This window comes from Physeter macrocephalus, chromosome 14 (genome assembly GCF_002837175.3).
Source record: "Physeter macrocephalus isolate SW-GA chromosome 14, ASM283717v5, whole genome shotgun sequence".
NCBI classification, from domain to species: Eukaryota; Metazoa; Chordata; class Mammalia; order Artiodactyla; family Physeteridae; genus Physeter; species Physeter macrocephalus.
The window spans coordinates 111,237,633-111,254,095 of NC_041227.1; the positions used below are offsets into that span (position 1 = coordinate 111,237,633).

General features: G+C 36.5%; 1 pseudogene; it reads right to left on the reverse strand.

Moving 5' to 3' along the window:
• The window catches only part of LOC102983668 (leucine-rich repeat-containing protein 37A3-like), a 235,292-nt pseudogene that overhangs the window by 16,057 nt on the left and 202,772 nt on the right, over positions 1-16,463 (reverse strand).

The window sequence follows — 16,463 nt, forward strand, 5'->3', positions numbered from 1 at the left end:
ATCATTAATCATTAGAGAAATGCAAATTAAAACTACAATGAGATATCATCTCACACGGGTCAGAATAGCCATCATCAAAAAATCTAGAAACAATAAATGCTGGAGAGGGTGCAGAGAAAAAGGAACACTCTTGCACTGTTGGTGGGAATGTAAATTGATACAGACACTATGGAGAACAGTATGGAGGTTGCTTAAAAAACTACAAATAGAACTACATACGACCCAACAATCCCACTACTGGGCATATACCCTGAGAAAACCATAATTCAAAAAGAGTCATGTAGCAAAATGTTCATTGCAGCTCTATTTACAATAGCCAGGACATGTAAACAACCTAAGTGTCCATCAGCAGATGAATGGATAAAGAAAATGTGGCATATATATATATATACACACACACACACAATGGAATATTACTCAGCCATAAAAAGACATGAAACTGAGTTATTTGTAGTGAGGTGGATGGACCTGGAGTCTGTCAAACACAGTGAAGTAAGTCAGAAGGAGAAAAACAAATACCATATGCTAACACACATATATGGAATCTAAGAAAAAAAATGTCATGAAGAGACTAGGGGTAGGAAGGAATAAAACACAGACCTCCTAGAGCATGGACTTGAGGATATGGGAAGGGGGAAACGTAAGCTGTGACGAAGTGAGAGAGTGGCATGGACATATATCCACTACCAAAAGTAGGGTGGATAGCTCGTGGCAAGCAGCTGCATGGCACAGGAAGATCAGCTAGGTGGTTTGTGACCACCTAGAGAGGTGGGATAGGGAGGGTGGGAGGGAGGGAGACGCAAGAGGGAAGAGATATGGGAACATATGTATAACTGATTCACTTTGTTATAAAGCAGAAACTAATACACCATTGTAAAACAATTATACTGCAATAAAGTTGTTAAAAAATAATAAAAATAATCATGCTGAGTTAGAAGCCAGTTAGAAAAAACTATACACTGTATGGTTCCATTTACATAAAATTGTAGAAAATGCAAACAGAAAGCAGATCAATGGTTGCATGGCGATTGGGAAGGGCAAGGAACGATGGGAAGGAAGAATTACAAAGAGACATTAAGAAACTTTCTGAGGTGATGGACATTTTGATTTTGGTGATGTCTTCAAGGTGTGTATGTGTGTGTGAGTGAACACAGATTATTCTATGTCAATTATACCTCAAAAAGCTGTTAAAAGAAATTATCTTATATGAGAGAGACAACTGGGGAAATCTGAATAGCAACTCTTTATTAGGTAATATTCTTGTGTAGGAATTTAATTTCTTCAATACTGTGTGTTAACAGTATTGTAGTTACATAAGGAAATAATTTTTAATATCCAGAGAGGAGGGCATCTAGCTGACAAGAGAGGGATCGCAATTGTGGCAGATGCTGTGAGAGGCTGAGGAAGATGAGGCTAGAGAAGTGACCAATGTGTGACGGCGTGGTGAAGACAGTCATTTGTCAGCTGACCCGACAAAGACGGTTGGAACAGACTGCTAGCAGGGCCCTTTCAGCATACTAATCTCATGCAATCCCCTCAACTAGCCAGGGCATAACAGAAAGTTTCTATTAGCTTGCCATATTGGAGGTGGGATGGCACAATTTAAGGTGCAGTAAGTTGTGTAATAAACTGTCACAATAGGGTCTGACAGAAAAATTTTTTTAAACGAAAAAAAAATGAAACTTGACCCTTCCCTCACAACATATATGAAAACTAACTCAAAATGAATCATAGACCTAAATATAACCATACAACTTCTGGAAGAAAACACAGGAGAAAATCTTTGTGATTTCGGGTTAGACAATGAAGTCGCAGACAACGAAATCTTAGATAAGACACAAAAAAGCACAAACCATCTAAGAAAAATTGCTAAGGGACTTCCCTGGTGGTTAAGACTCCCATTTCCCAATGCAGGGGGCCTGGGTTAGATCCCCGGTCAGGGAACTAGATCGCACATGCATGCCACAACTAAGAGTTCGCATGCCACAATTAAGAAGCCCATGAGCCGCAACTAAGGAGCCCATCTGCCGCAACTAAGACCCAGCACAGACAAATAAATAAACTAAATAAAAATGAAAAAAAAAGAAAAACTGCTAAATTAGAGTTCATCAAAAATTTTAAATGTCTAGGCTTCAGAGACACCTTAATACAATGAAGATAAGTCACAATCTGGGAGAAGATATTTACTAAACCCATATCTGAGAAAAAGGAATTTTTCCATTGCTTTTTATATAAAGCACTCTTAAAACTCAATATAAATATCCAATTAAAAAATGGATTTGAAGGGCTTCCTTGGAGGCGCAGTGGTTGATAGTCCGCCTGCCGATGCAGGGGACGTTGGTTTGTGCCCTGGTCTGGGAGGATCCGCATGCCGCGAAGCAGTTGGGCCTGTGAGCCATGGCCGCTGAGCCTGTGCGTCCGGCACCTGTGCTCCGCAACGGGAGAGGCCACAGCAGTGAGAGGCCAGCATACCACATTAAAAAAAAAAAAAAAAAAGCAGACTCACAGATATAGAGAACAACTAAGTGTTTAGCAGCGGGGAGAGGGAAGTGGGTGTTTGGTAGTATAGGGGTGGAGGAGTAAGAGGTATGAACTATTAGGTATAAAATAAGCTACATGGATAATATTGTACAACTCAGGGAATAGAGCCAATATTTTATAATGACTAGGCCCGCGTACTGCAAAAAAAAAAAAAAAAAAAAAATGATTTGAACAGACACTTCTTTTAAAAAGATATTTGCACATGAATAGACACTCAACATCATCAGCTATTAAACAAATGCAAAATGTGGCAAAAACCACGAGATGCAACTACACACCTACTAGAAACTCTAAAAATTTTTTTTAAGAATAAATATAAGGATCAGGTGAAGATGTGGAGCAACTGCAACACTCATAGACTGCTAGTGGGAAAGCAAAATGGCACAGGCACTTTAGAGAACAGTTTAGCAGTTTCTTACAAAGTTAAATATGCACTTAGGATATGATGAAGCAATCCCACCCTTAGTTATTTTACCCCAAAGCAATGAAAACATACACTCGCACAAAACATATGTTCACACACACATGTGTTTTCAGAGGCTTTTTGTTCATAATAGCCAAACAACGAGAAACAACTCAAATGTTCATCAAATGATGAATGCATAAACAAACTCTGTATCGACACAACTAGAATACTACTCAGCAATAAAAAGGAATGAACTACTGACAGGTGCAAGAGAAGAGAGATGAATCTCCAAAGAGACTGGCTAAGTGAAAGAAGCCAAAAACAAAAGGCTACATACCATAAGTTATTCTGGGAAAGGCAACATTATATGGACAAAAATCAGATTGGTGGTTGCCAGGGGCTCGTAGTGGGAGGAGGATGGATTGACTACAAAGGGACATGAGGGGTCTTTAGAGAGTGCAGAAGTTTTCTTTACCTCAAATGTGGTGGTCGTTACAGAACTATCCATTTGTCAAAACACATCACACTGTATATTTAAAAATAGTGAATTCTGTTAAATGAAAATTATACATAAATAAACCTGACTTAAGAAAATAACAAAACATAAAAAAACAATTGAGTGAAAATAAATGTAAGAAAAATCAACTTACAGTTTTTCCAATTCAAGGGTCATCATGAGGATACTCTCAATTGTTGTAAGTGACACTTGTGTTGTTCCCAAGTCTCTGAAGGAGAAGCCCCAACATGCATGATATAAAACCCAAAGACAAAAATTCTAAACTTAAAAAGATACTTAACATGTGATTACTTCACTTCTGGCTCCTTACTTGCCATAGATGATAATTCCAAAGAGCTCTTATTGAAGAAATTTAAATTTGCATCACCAAATTAATGACCTTGGTGCTAAACAGTACAATCATTTTCTATTATCCTAACTTCTCATTTTCAATTGCATCTACCTCTTTTGATCATTCTTTTTTTTTAAAAAAAATAATGTACCCCTCATTCCTTTTTGCTTTCTGGGATAAATAATATTCCTACATGCATCTACATGTTCCATATCTATGTGTTCTTCAACACTGTTCTCATTCTATGCTGGCTGTCTTCCCATATATATTATTTCTTAATCCTTTTCTTTGCTAATAACTCTTATTTTCAATAACCCAGTTAAAATCTAAACTATGACTTTTTAGCCAAAGTACTCAATCTTTGACGAAAGTAAAACAGAGCAAAAATTATCTCATGAGCCATGAAACTGTTGCAATACTTACAAATATTTTAATGCTGGCAATGTAAAAAGATAAGAATCTTCAACTGTTGTCAAAGGATTATGATTGAGAATTCTGAAATATGGAATGGAATTAAAATTTTCTGCATTTTCAATTACTTCCATGAAAGCTTATATTCATTTTTTTGCTATGGAACTGGAAGGTTAAAAAAAATCATTTTTTGTCTTTACCTATAAATCACCCTTAGAATCTGTAAAACACTCTTTCATTGGGAACTACCCAGGTCTCTAGATGATAAAGTGGAGAAGAGAAACAAACAAACAAACAAATAGAACAAAAGTGGCTAGCAAAGAAAAAGTATGCCAAACAACTTTTCAGGTTAAAAACCCTCGAAGTTACTATGCTGGTAGGAAGCCCTTGCTCTGTAAAAAAGTACTATTTCTAGTGTCCTCCATAACTCAGTGTTTTTCTTACATCTCTACAATTTTTTTAAAATTTCATGATTTAAACTACCCAGTTAGGGCTTCCCTGGTGGAGCAGTGGTTGAAAGTCCGCCTGCCGATGCAGGGGACACAGGTTCGTGCCCCGGTCCAGGAGGATGCCACATGCCGTGGAGCGGCGGGGCCCGTAAGCCGTGGCCGCTGATCCTACGCGTCCAGAGCCTGTGCTCCGCAACAGGAGAGGCAACAACAGTGAGAGGCCCGCGTACCGCAAAAAAAAAAAAAAAAAAAAAAAAAATTGTTACTTTGTCTATTTTTAGTGTCAACTCTCTGCTATAAGTGCTTAGAACTGCCTCAAATTAAATAGTAATAAACAAAAAATTAGTTTGGGGTTACTAGAATATTTTTTTTAACATATTCACACAGGTTATAGAGCAAGGCAGACTTTATTATGTAATTCATTTTTTTTAGGATGAGATTCTAATAATTTGAAATCACCAAAAGAAAATTCAATTATTACTTAATTTATTAACAATCATTAAAATACCTACAATTCACACATATTTTCTTCCTCAAAGTACAGGCGTATGATTATATACAAATTATAAGACGATGATTATAATTTTACACAATATAATTATATACTTTAAATTTAGTGTTCAGAAAGGAAAGAATATCTGACTTTAGGTTAACTCTACTCAAGAATTATTAGCATATTTTTGCAGAATATTGTAAAGATAATTATCAAAACTAATTCTTTTGGGTTGCCAGTCATCTGTGATGAACATTTAACATTTAATCCTCACAGTACACTTATGTGATAGATATATTACCCCACTGTACAAATGAGGAAACTGAGGCACAGCGAAGTTACATAACTTGTCCTAAGTCATCAAGCTAGTAAGAAGCAGAGCTGGAATTTGAACTCAGTTCTGACTCTAAAGCCTGTGTTTAACATGAATGAAAAAAAAGAGGGCGGGGGTTTAAAACATCTGTTACTTTAACCTTAATTTTGAGAGCACTAAATATAGAAATACCTTTTCAAACTTCATCTACCCATCTGGGAAAGCCTCTATGAGAATTATATTTTCTCTTTTTATTTATTTATTTTTTCTCTTTTTATTTATTTTTTCCTTAATCGTCTCCCATGATAAATATTTAATTAGCCTATGGTCATTGAGACTTTAGAGATCGTAAAAAATATTGCAGGAAAATCAGTAAAAATGATGGAGGAAGGACATCTGAAAATTCATCCCTCCGTAGAACCAACAATAACAACAACAAAAACAACAACAAAACTGGCAACAATGGTCAGAATCAACTTCTTCTGAACTCTGGAAAATTAACTAACAGGCTTGCAGTAAATTAGGGAGCAATTTATTCAAGGAAAACAAATTAATTTCTGTAAAAACAATGAGATTTCTGTTGCTTTAACTTGTCCATGACCTTTGCTCTCCATGCCAGTGGAAGCCTTGAAAAACAGCATACATCCCTGGTACCAGAAGGAGCAGCATGGACTGGGAGGGCAGTCAAAGCCTCATTCCCAAAGAACTGGCATTGTTTGACATGTCTGGTGGTCCCCTGGAAGACCTCACTTGAAAGCCTTCCCTTTGACCTGACTGAGAGCTGTCTAGTGAGAAAAGCCTCTCCTCAGGTGGCATTCCTGGAAAACATTTTCAAGCAAATATTTTAACATGGCAGTGGCATGAGGCAATAGATAACGGTCTGGGGCAAAAAACAGCCCAACCGAAAAGCTTAAAAAGAAAAGCTGAGGAATGAGATGTCCACAGAGACTTTGAAATGTTCCAGTGTATTCCTGGGAAACTGAAGACCACAAGACATATTCCTGGGAATCTAGGAAAACAACTGTTAGAATTAATAAATGAGTTTAGCAAGGTTGTAGGATACAAGATCATTATTATTTCTACACACCAGTAATGAGTAATCCAAAAATGAAATTAAGAAAACAATGCCATGTGTAACAGCATCGAAAGAAATAAAATACTTACGGAAAAATTTAACCAAGTAAGTGCAAGATTCACACTGAAAAGTACAAAACTGTTGAAAGAAATTGAAGAAGATCTAAATAAATATAAAGACATGCTGGATTCATGGACTGAAAGATAATCTTATTAAAATTTCACTACTTCCCAAATAGACCTATGGTTCCATTGCAATTCCTATCAAAATCCAAGCTGACTTCTTTCCAGAAATTGCCAAGCTAATTCTAAAATTCATATGGTAATTCAAGGAACAGAATAACCAAAACAATGTTGGTAGAGAACAAAGTGGGAGGACTCACACATCCTGGTTTCAAAACTCACTTCAAAGCTACTGCAATCACAGTGTGGTACTGGAATGAGAACAGACATGTAAATCAATGGAACAGAATTGACAGTACAGAAATAAACCCTCATATTTATGGGCTATTGATTTTAAACAAGGGTGCCAAAACAATTCAATGTGGAAAGAACAGCCTTTTCAAATGATGCTGGGACAACTGTACATCCACACACAAAATAATGAAGCTGGACTCCTACACTTCACACCATATATGAAAATGAAATCCAAACAGATCAAATATCCAAATGTAAGAGCTAAGGCTATGAAACGCTTAGAAGAAAACACAGGAGTAAATCTTTATGACCTTGCATTAGACAACAGTTTCTTAGATAGGATACCAGAAGCACAAACAACCAAAGGAAAAACAGATGAATGGGATTTTATAAAAATTAAAAAGTTCGTGCTTCAAAGGACACCATCAAAAAAGTGAAAAAACACATAGAATGGGAGAAAATACTACAGGTGGGAAGAATAAGATGCAGCTGGGAGAAGAAAAGTATAGTAGTTGCTAGGTGTGACAATCTCAAAATTTTGAACTATTACAAATAAAACAGCCACCCTAAATCACCCCAAAGGCAGACCCAAGGGTTTTTTTTGTTTTAATGTTTATGCCTTTCTGAATCTGAGAAGCTGCCAGGATTGTAGTACATAGCAAAAAGTGATGACAACACCCTGAAGTGTGTAAGCTTTTGTGTGTACATAGCTCTCTAAAGGAAACCAGTGCTAGCTAACTGGGGGAGCATTAGGGCGGCTCTGTGACCGCAGCTCACTTTAACTTCATAGTGTGGACACACCTACCTCAGTGATATTCTGAACAATGCGGTAAATAATTCAATAGGGACAAGGCTTTGATTTTCCTCTTATTCTCTCTTAGTGCTTATGTTCTTGGTACAATATTGACGGATCACAGACAAGCCAGAATGTAAATGTGCTCTGTCTGGTTAACTTATATATATAGGCTTTCTATATTGTAGAGACTTTCAGTTTCTGAAATCATGGAGCTTGTATTGTTAGAACCAATGAAGTGACTACAAGAATTTTTAAAAATAAGCCATCTGCTGGTTTTCCATAATATATTTCATTCCTGATTTTATCTGAAAGAGATATGATTACTACCATCATTCAAAAAGTGGTACTTTATTAAGTAATAAGCTCCTGGCTCATCTTTGAGGTAGATTTTGGATTTAAAATAGGCTACCACACTGGTAACTACTTCACCTGATGTTTGTCAATAACATAGAGGCTTCATTCAAGAAACCTACTGACTTATAATTACCTGACACCCGGTGAAGAATCAAGGTTTTGTGGGGCCTGAACCTCTTCTACTTTGGGAAATCCTATCTAATAAAAACATGCAAAGTTGTGAAAAGAAAAATCACTAGGACCCCTCTCAAGACCTTGGAAGGGACCTATGCAAGTGAAGAGCCCTGAAGCCTAAGCTTCATTGAATTCATGATAAATCCACCTCAGCTGGGGCCCTTTTCCAAACTTATTTAATGCAGGCAACTTATAAACACTCCAGTAATATGTCATTATAGGTAGTAAAATGACTTAACTCAAGGGTGGCATCTTCCCTTGGTGGCTTGCCTTTAGAAAGAGATGCAATACAGTTTATATCTCACCATGGCAAATGTTTCCTGAAGCAAATTAGCTTTGTCTGTTAGAAAGACTTAGCCCAAAACAAAGACTTACTATACTGTGACAATCTTCTGAAAGTAACTGTGAATGAGTTTTACGAGTACAGTACTAATTTATTTCAAACACCAGACAGTTCTGATTCTTCCACTACCTTTTTCTGTCATTTAAGAGGAACACAAATTCAAAAGGAACAAGTTGGTGCCTCTTCCATTACAAATCTTTTCTAACCTACCACCCATTTTCTACTTCATCGCCCCCCTCCCTCACCTTGTTACCCTGCTGCATAGATGCTAGAATGGGTCTCATATATGTTTTCCCATCAACATCCATCTTTCTCCTTCCAGTATGAAACCTTCTTGGGGACAAAGTCCCTGCCCTATGCGTCTTTGTATCCCCAGCACTTAGCAGAGTGCTGACAAACAGTGGGCATGGCACTCAGCGAATGTTTTTGAATAAATTCATTAATTTTTAAACTGTGATTGATTGATTGATTTCCACAATGTATTTTCCTGTGTTGCCTACATAACTATAGTGAAACTCTGATTCTTATAAGGAACTCTTGGTGTTATCGGATGTTTAGGAAAGGAGGTGAGTTTAAGATGTTGTATTGAGGCTACAAAAACCTCCAGGTGAAGGGACCTCATGAGCCTGCTCTCCGGTGTGCTGGCAAGAGAAAAACTGACCCTTGGTGTTCTCTCCCCAAGGTAGGCATCAGCAAACTAACAAGGGAAAGGAAGGAGGCCTCTAAAGATAGACATCTGCAGGAATTGCTAATACAGCTCCAGACACAGTCTCAACGCCTTCATTAACCCAAAATGTGTGAAGTGTGTGAAACTGGATTTCTGAACCACAAGGCAGGTAAGAGTCTTTTCCAAAGCCAGGTGTAGAAGAGATCATTACCTTGAGTCTAAAACCACCTTCAGGCCTTTGAACATACCCACTAGCATTTCCTTGTGTCCTGAGTAATCACAGAATTTTTGAGCTGAAGGGGTATAAAACCCACACTTCTTATTGAAGAGTAGTCAGCAAAGAAAATATATTGAATTAGGCTACAGCAATGTATTTTCTTTATATTTTTCACACTACAGCTGAACACAAACAACGTGTCTTCCCATATCTCAAAGCTTCCTATTGGCCACAGATAATTCACTTCAGAGATATATGCTTTTTGAAAAATAATGTTCTGGGCGGCTGGGGAGAGCCCCGTGATGGGTGTTCAGGAATTCTTTCTGCTTTACCATTTAAAAGATCTAATAGGGCTTCCCTGGTGGCCCAGTGGTTGAGAGTCCGCCTGCCGATGCAGGGGACACGGGTTCGTGCCCCGGTCCGGGAAGATCCCACATGCGGCAGAGCACCTGGGCCCGTGAGCCACGGCCGCTGAGCCTGCGCGTCCGGATTCTGTGCTCCGCAATGGGAGAGGCCACAACAGTGAGAGGCCCGCGTACAGCAAAAAAAAAAAAAAAAGAAAGAAAAAAATAATAATAAAATAAAAGACCTAATAATGGTTGGGGAAACACCCACACCTTTTGCTCCCTGAAGAATTCGGTGATAAACTTAGGTCTTTGCAACTCTGTGTTGCATACATTTTAAGCAGTTAGGAACTTTGCACTTGAGCAGGAATCAAAGTAAAATTCAAAAGTGGAACTTCATGGACCATTCGCATATTGGAGAGGCATCAGTGGGATTCCATGACAGTGTTAATTTGAGTGTTTTTGCTTGGTGCCTTTTACTGCCCGTGCCAAAGATCAGTACTATGGAAAGCAGAGCGTTTCATATATATGAGTTAAACAAGTCTCTTGGCCTCTTTGTACCTTAGTTTCCTCATTTGAAAAAAAATAATAAATGGCTCTCAAGACATACTTTCCAGAATTCATACTGGGCTTACTTACACCCAGCTAACCAATAACTGCATGATGTTTCTACACACAGTTTTTTACATGTATTCATCTTCTATTTCACTTACAACTTGTGTAAAAACTGCATTCCATGCCAGGCCTGAAACGGTCCAAAGCTCAGTTCTGTGTGTAAGTTGCAACCAAGATTTCTACAAAAAAAGACACAAGCAAAAGAAGAAGAAAAATATATATCTTTCAGAACATTTATCCTTTGGCAATAATTATAATTTATATATGATGAAACATAACATCACTACTCCCTCCATACACTAAAGAAATCTCACTGTGGCAGATATTATGATTTATCCTTTCATGATTATATATGTGGTGCATTAGATACAATACAGTAAATGCTCATTAAATACTTGTGTTAAGTAATTTTTATTTCTCTAGAAAGGCAGCACTATTGACATTTTGGGCTGGATAATTCTTTGCTGTGGGAGGCTCTTCTGTACACTGCTGGATGTTTAGTAGCATCTCTGGCCTCTGTCCACTAGATGCCAGTAGCATATACAGTTCTGACAGGCAAAAATGTCTGCAGACACTACCAAATGTCACCTGCATGCAAAATGACCCTGGTTGAGAACCACTGCTCTATAATGATTCACTCTGATCTGTGTAGTAATTCTCACACTAATCTTTGCTAGAGACAAAAATGATTTGCTACAAAATTTTAGTAGTAATTTTAATCATATTTCAAAATGAGTAACAAATTAATTTTATAAAAAATAAAGCTTTATAAAAATTCCAAATATAATGAAGTTATATTTGTAACTTACATAAACTGCAAAAAAGATAGTGGTTCAAATGTACATCTTTTGATAGACTGTATTTTATTGCAGGATAAATCTCTAGGAAAAGGAAGAGGAGAAAATTGCCTCAATTAGCTATTAGATATCTAATTAGTAGGAATAAGTAGTAGAGGTTAGAATGATAATAATAAATAAGAAGCTTTGGTCTAAACTTCAAACCTTAGGAATTATTATTTGAACCTTCCAGAGCCCCTAACCCTGCCTTCACCTGTCTTAAGAGTCTCACCTTCAGGATCTTCATCAATTAAATATACAACTATAGATCTTGATAGATTTTGGAGATAATCTTTCCTGAGAGCAGAAGTATTGATTAGATTCCACCTTTTGTGGTCTCATCAAATTCGAGATTATGAGCTCAAAGTTTTTATCTCCATATATCATTATAATTTCTAATATTAAAAGGAATATTCTTATATTTACACACTTTCCAGTATAGTTCTGTTTTTCTAGGCCAATTCATTACCAGAAGAAATAAAAGATAACCTTTCACACAACTTGAAAGGAAGTTACTCCTCTCATTAATATGTAACTTTAATTCAGTATTACACTTTCTATCATATTGACTTTTATTCGAAAATACCTACTCTTGACTATAGCTGACTCTCTTATTTCCATTGATTCCAGCTTAGTCTCTCATTTCACCTGGATGGGTATAACTGTCTTCTGACTGCTGTTTCCATCTCTTTCCTCTCCCTTTCTAAGCCATCCTCCACGCGATCACCAGATTAACTCTCTGGAGGTGGTTCTCAAATGCCAGCATCACTTGTAAACTTATTGAAGATACAAATACTCAGCCCTACTCTGGACCTCATGAATCAGTAACTGTGGGGGTGGAGTTTGTGTTTTCACAAGCCCTCCAAGTGGTTGGTTCTGTTGCAGGCTAAAGCTTGTCCTAAAGCACTGCTGTGGTAACATGGTAGCTTGGCATGTTATCCTTGGCTTGGCCTTCAAAGCCCTAGATGATCTGGCTCTCACCTCCTACTCTTCCCACTTGTACTCTACAGGTACTCAGAGTATTTTTCCTGTGTTTTGCCTTTCTCCCACTTTCCTTTTGCAAGCTTATTCTTCCCAAAATGTCTGTCATTGATTTCCAATGGCCCTTCGAGGTCCCATTTAAACAGCATTGCTCTAGTAACATCTTCCCTGACCCAATTTGAAGTCTTTTTTCCCACCTTTTGTGCTCCAACAACAACTTAAGGCTCGCATTGCCCATATTCATTTCTTTCTTTAAATATAGCTATTTTTGCAACCCATTTCCTCTGAGCATAAACTCCTTCAAAGTATGGACTAGATCCTGCTTATGTGCATCGTCTATCATGTTGAAAGCCAACACGTGGACATAAAGCAAACTCAAATATTTATAAAATCAACAAATAGCTGGGGAGTGGATAGAAGGAGGCAATGGCTGTTTTAAAAGAAATGTGGTTTTATTACTTCATGGTGCCTCCACAGCACTTTGTCATTATGGTCTGATATTATTATATGTTTATTTTCCCTGTGAGATCATGAGTTGCAAAAGGAATCCTGTCTTACCCATCTTCATGTTTACAACACTAAGCATAGTGCTTATTAGGATATTCTTTCTTCGCTTTTTTATTGATTTTCATTTTTTTTTTTAAAGAATGAGAATACTTATGCTAACAGGAAATAATCAGATTATAAAGAATTTCATAGTAGAAGTAATGAAGGGCCTAATCCACTGAGCAGTTATCTTATTTGTTTTTCTCCAAACTGTGTTTGTAAGGTTTGGAGCCCAGATGGCAGAGAAGAGACTAATATAAAGGTGATTGATTGCTCCTTAAGGCTTGGAAGGTTTTATAATTAAAAGAACTATTTTTAGGGTCATGTGAGGCTCTTTATACCCACTTCCCTTAAGCCTTTTATATTTGCAAGAAGAATCTATTCCCTAAAGAGGATCATTAATTGGCTTAATAAGGATTAATGACATACACAGCTTTGGATGCCATGGACAAAGGACAAAAACTGAGCTTTTATAGCAAAAAACACTGTTATCTCCTTATCCCTAAATAAAAAGAAATACTAGGCAAGCATTTCCTCTTTGATAAAGAAGCTGGAGAGGGAATTCCCTGGCGGTCCAGACTTTAGGACTCGGTGCTTCAACTGCTGGGAACCTGCATTCAATCCCTGATCAGGGAACTAAGATCCCACAAGTCGTGTGGCATGACCCAAAAAACAAAACAAACAAAAAAACCAGAACAAAAAAGGCTGCAGAGATTTTTGTTAGGGGCATTTCTGATATGCTTATTTAGTGTACACATTTCTAAATATACCATTTAACCATCATCTTAAACATTGTTAATACTGGTATCACAGTTCCTGCATTGAAATCCTTAACAACAGTTTGCTCTTTTGGTAACTTAATGTGTTCTTGACAATACTGATTTTTTTTTTAAGATTTTATTTTTTTGATGTGGACCATTTTTATAGTCATTGTTGAATTTGTTACAATATCGCTTCTTTTTTTTTATGTTTCCGTTTTTTGTCCATGAGGCATGTGGGATCTTAGCTCCCTGACCAGGGATCGAACCCACACCCCCTGCACTGGAAGGCAAAGTCTTAACCACTAGACAACCAGGGAAGTCCCTTGACAATGCTGTTTACATAATTCATCTGCTTAAATATTTAATATTTAAATATTAATTTAATTTAGATTAAATTATCAAAATTAGGAGTTAATGGCATTCATATTAATGTCAGTGTTCTATATTTTGTCCTGTAGGTGACAATTTGAAGTGAAATTTAATTCCTCTCATTTCACTAAACCAACTTTTTCAAATCTTTTCTGTAGAGGCCAGATAAGTAAATATTTCAGGCTTTGCAGGCCACATACAGTCTGTTACATATTTTGCTTCGTTTCTTTTTTTCCTCATTAACAGCCCTTTAAAAATCACTTTTAACTTATGGGCTGTATAAAAACGGACTGTGGGCCAGATTTGATCCATAGCACATAAACGAAATATAAATACACATGGAGAGTATACGAACACTTATATAACAAGGTTCATATGGGAGTCTATAATTGCTCAGACCTCATTAACACTTTTCCTCTACAACTAAAGTGTATTTTTCTATCTATACCTTGTCTATATAATGAAAAAATTAAAAGTGAATAGGAGATATTTAGTGCTAGTGATGGGCTGGGGCCCTACACAGACTTACAGAATTGTAGAATTTTATTGCTAGAAGAAATTGAAGAGATTATCTAACTTGAACCCCTTACTTTATAGATAATCTACTTTATAGATAACTCATAAATAAATATGATTAACTTACAATTATCAGAGGGACAGCAAGCCTTCAAATGAGTCCTTATATAATTCAGTCAAATAATTTTCACTGTGAATTCTGAAAAATGAAAAGGTTATTTCTGGATCAAAATGCAAAATAACTACAATAATATACTACCTAGGACTTACTCCTTTATGTGAAGGAAAGCTGGGTAATGGTGCCACCTAAACAACCTAATTCTTATTTAATTTAGGGATGGCGATTTCTGCTCTGTTTTCATTTAAACCTTCTTTTCACGTCCTCCTTGGTGTCCATCATGCATGTGCGCGCGCGCGCACACACACACACACACACACACACACACAACCCACCCACTCTTCCCACCAAATCATATAGTTAATGCCTACTCTATAGATCAGGAAGTCTCTGTTAGAACCCAGCTCTGGGTGGCACCAACGTTGTAGAGCTGCCCTTTCCTCCTCTCTTTCCCCAAACCTTATTGGGAAGTCCCACACAGAACTCTATCAGGGCAAATGAAGCCTTCTGATTTTTTCCCCCATTAAAAATTTTTTGAAAACTAAAATGTGCATAAAATATACATAACTGTTCAATACTTCAATCGAACAACTGTTCAACTGTTTAATAATTACAAAACAGATCCTCACGTAACACCATTCTTGTCAATAAAGAATCCTCCCAGCATCCCAGAAGCCCCCCATGTGCCCTTTTCCAATCACAACCCTCTGACTTCCTAGAGGGAACCACTATCCTGACTTTCATAATAATTTCCTGGCTTTTTCAATGTCGTTTTGCCTTTTCTCTATCAGCCATAAACAACACAGTTTAGTCTTGCTTCTTCTTGAACTTTATATAAGTGGAATCATATTATATGTATTATTTTCCACATTGCTTCTTTCATTCAACATTATTTTGTAAAATTATTTTATTTTTGCCTGTAGTATGTAGTGTTGCATGTCCAACTACATGAGGCTTCTGAGTATTTGAAAGTGGCTAATGTGACTAAGGAATTGAATTTTTAATTTAATTTCAATTTTTTTTAAATTAAAATATATAAAACTGATACTCAATGCAATAATTGTAAAATGTTTATGTTAGCAACAATTTGCATACATGTTACTACTTTTTCAACAGTAATTTTTATGAAATCTAAATACTGATCAATTATTTTTAATAAAATTTAGCAACCAAATTGTGATTTCAAAGAGTTAGTATGGGAAAAAAGTGTAGATTCTCTCATTACTTTTTATATTGATTACATGTAGATATGAAAATACTTTGGATATTTTGAAATACTTAGTATGAAAAAACGTAGAATATCTTATTAATAATATATATAATGCTTACATGTTAAAATGATAATATTTTGGATATAAGGGTTAAGTAAAAGATATTAATATTTATTTCATCTGTTTCATTTTACTTTCATTTTTAAGTGGCTACCAGAAAATTTAAGATTACTTTATGTGGCTTGCATTATGTTTCTGATGAAGTGTATGACTTCTAAGTATGATTATACCACACGTTATTCATTCAACTGTTGTTGTATACTGAGATTTTTCTACTTTTTATTTATTAAAAACAATACTGCTGTGAACATTCTTGTATTTGTATCCTGATACATATTTGCCTGAGTTTTTCTAGGATGTAATAGGGATACAAAATTGGATCCTAAGAAGTTGTGCTATTTCAAGTTGGCAGATTGAAACATGTCAAGTCTCCACCCCTTCAACTTCCACCAAAATCCCTAAGAATGACAGAAAAGATATGACTAAAAAATCACAACCTTAGAAAGCTGGGAAGATGGTGGAAGAGTAAGAAGTGGAGATCACCTTCCTCCCCACAGATACATCAGAAATACATCTACATATGGAACAACTCCTACAGAACAC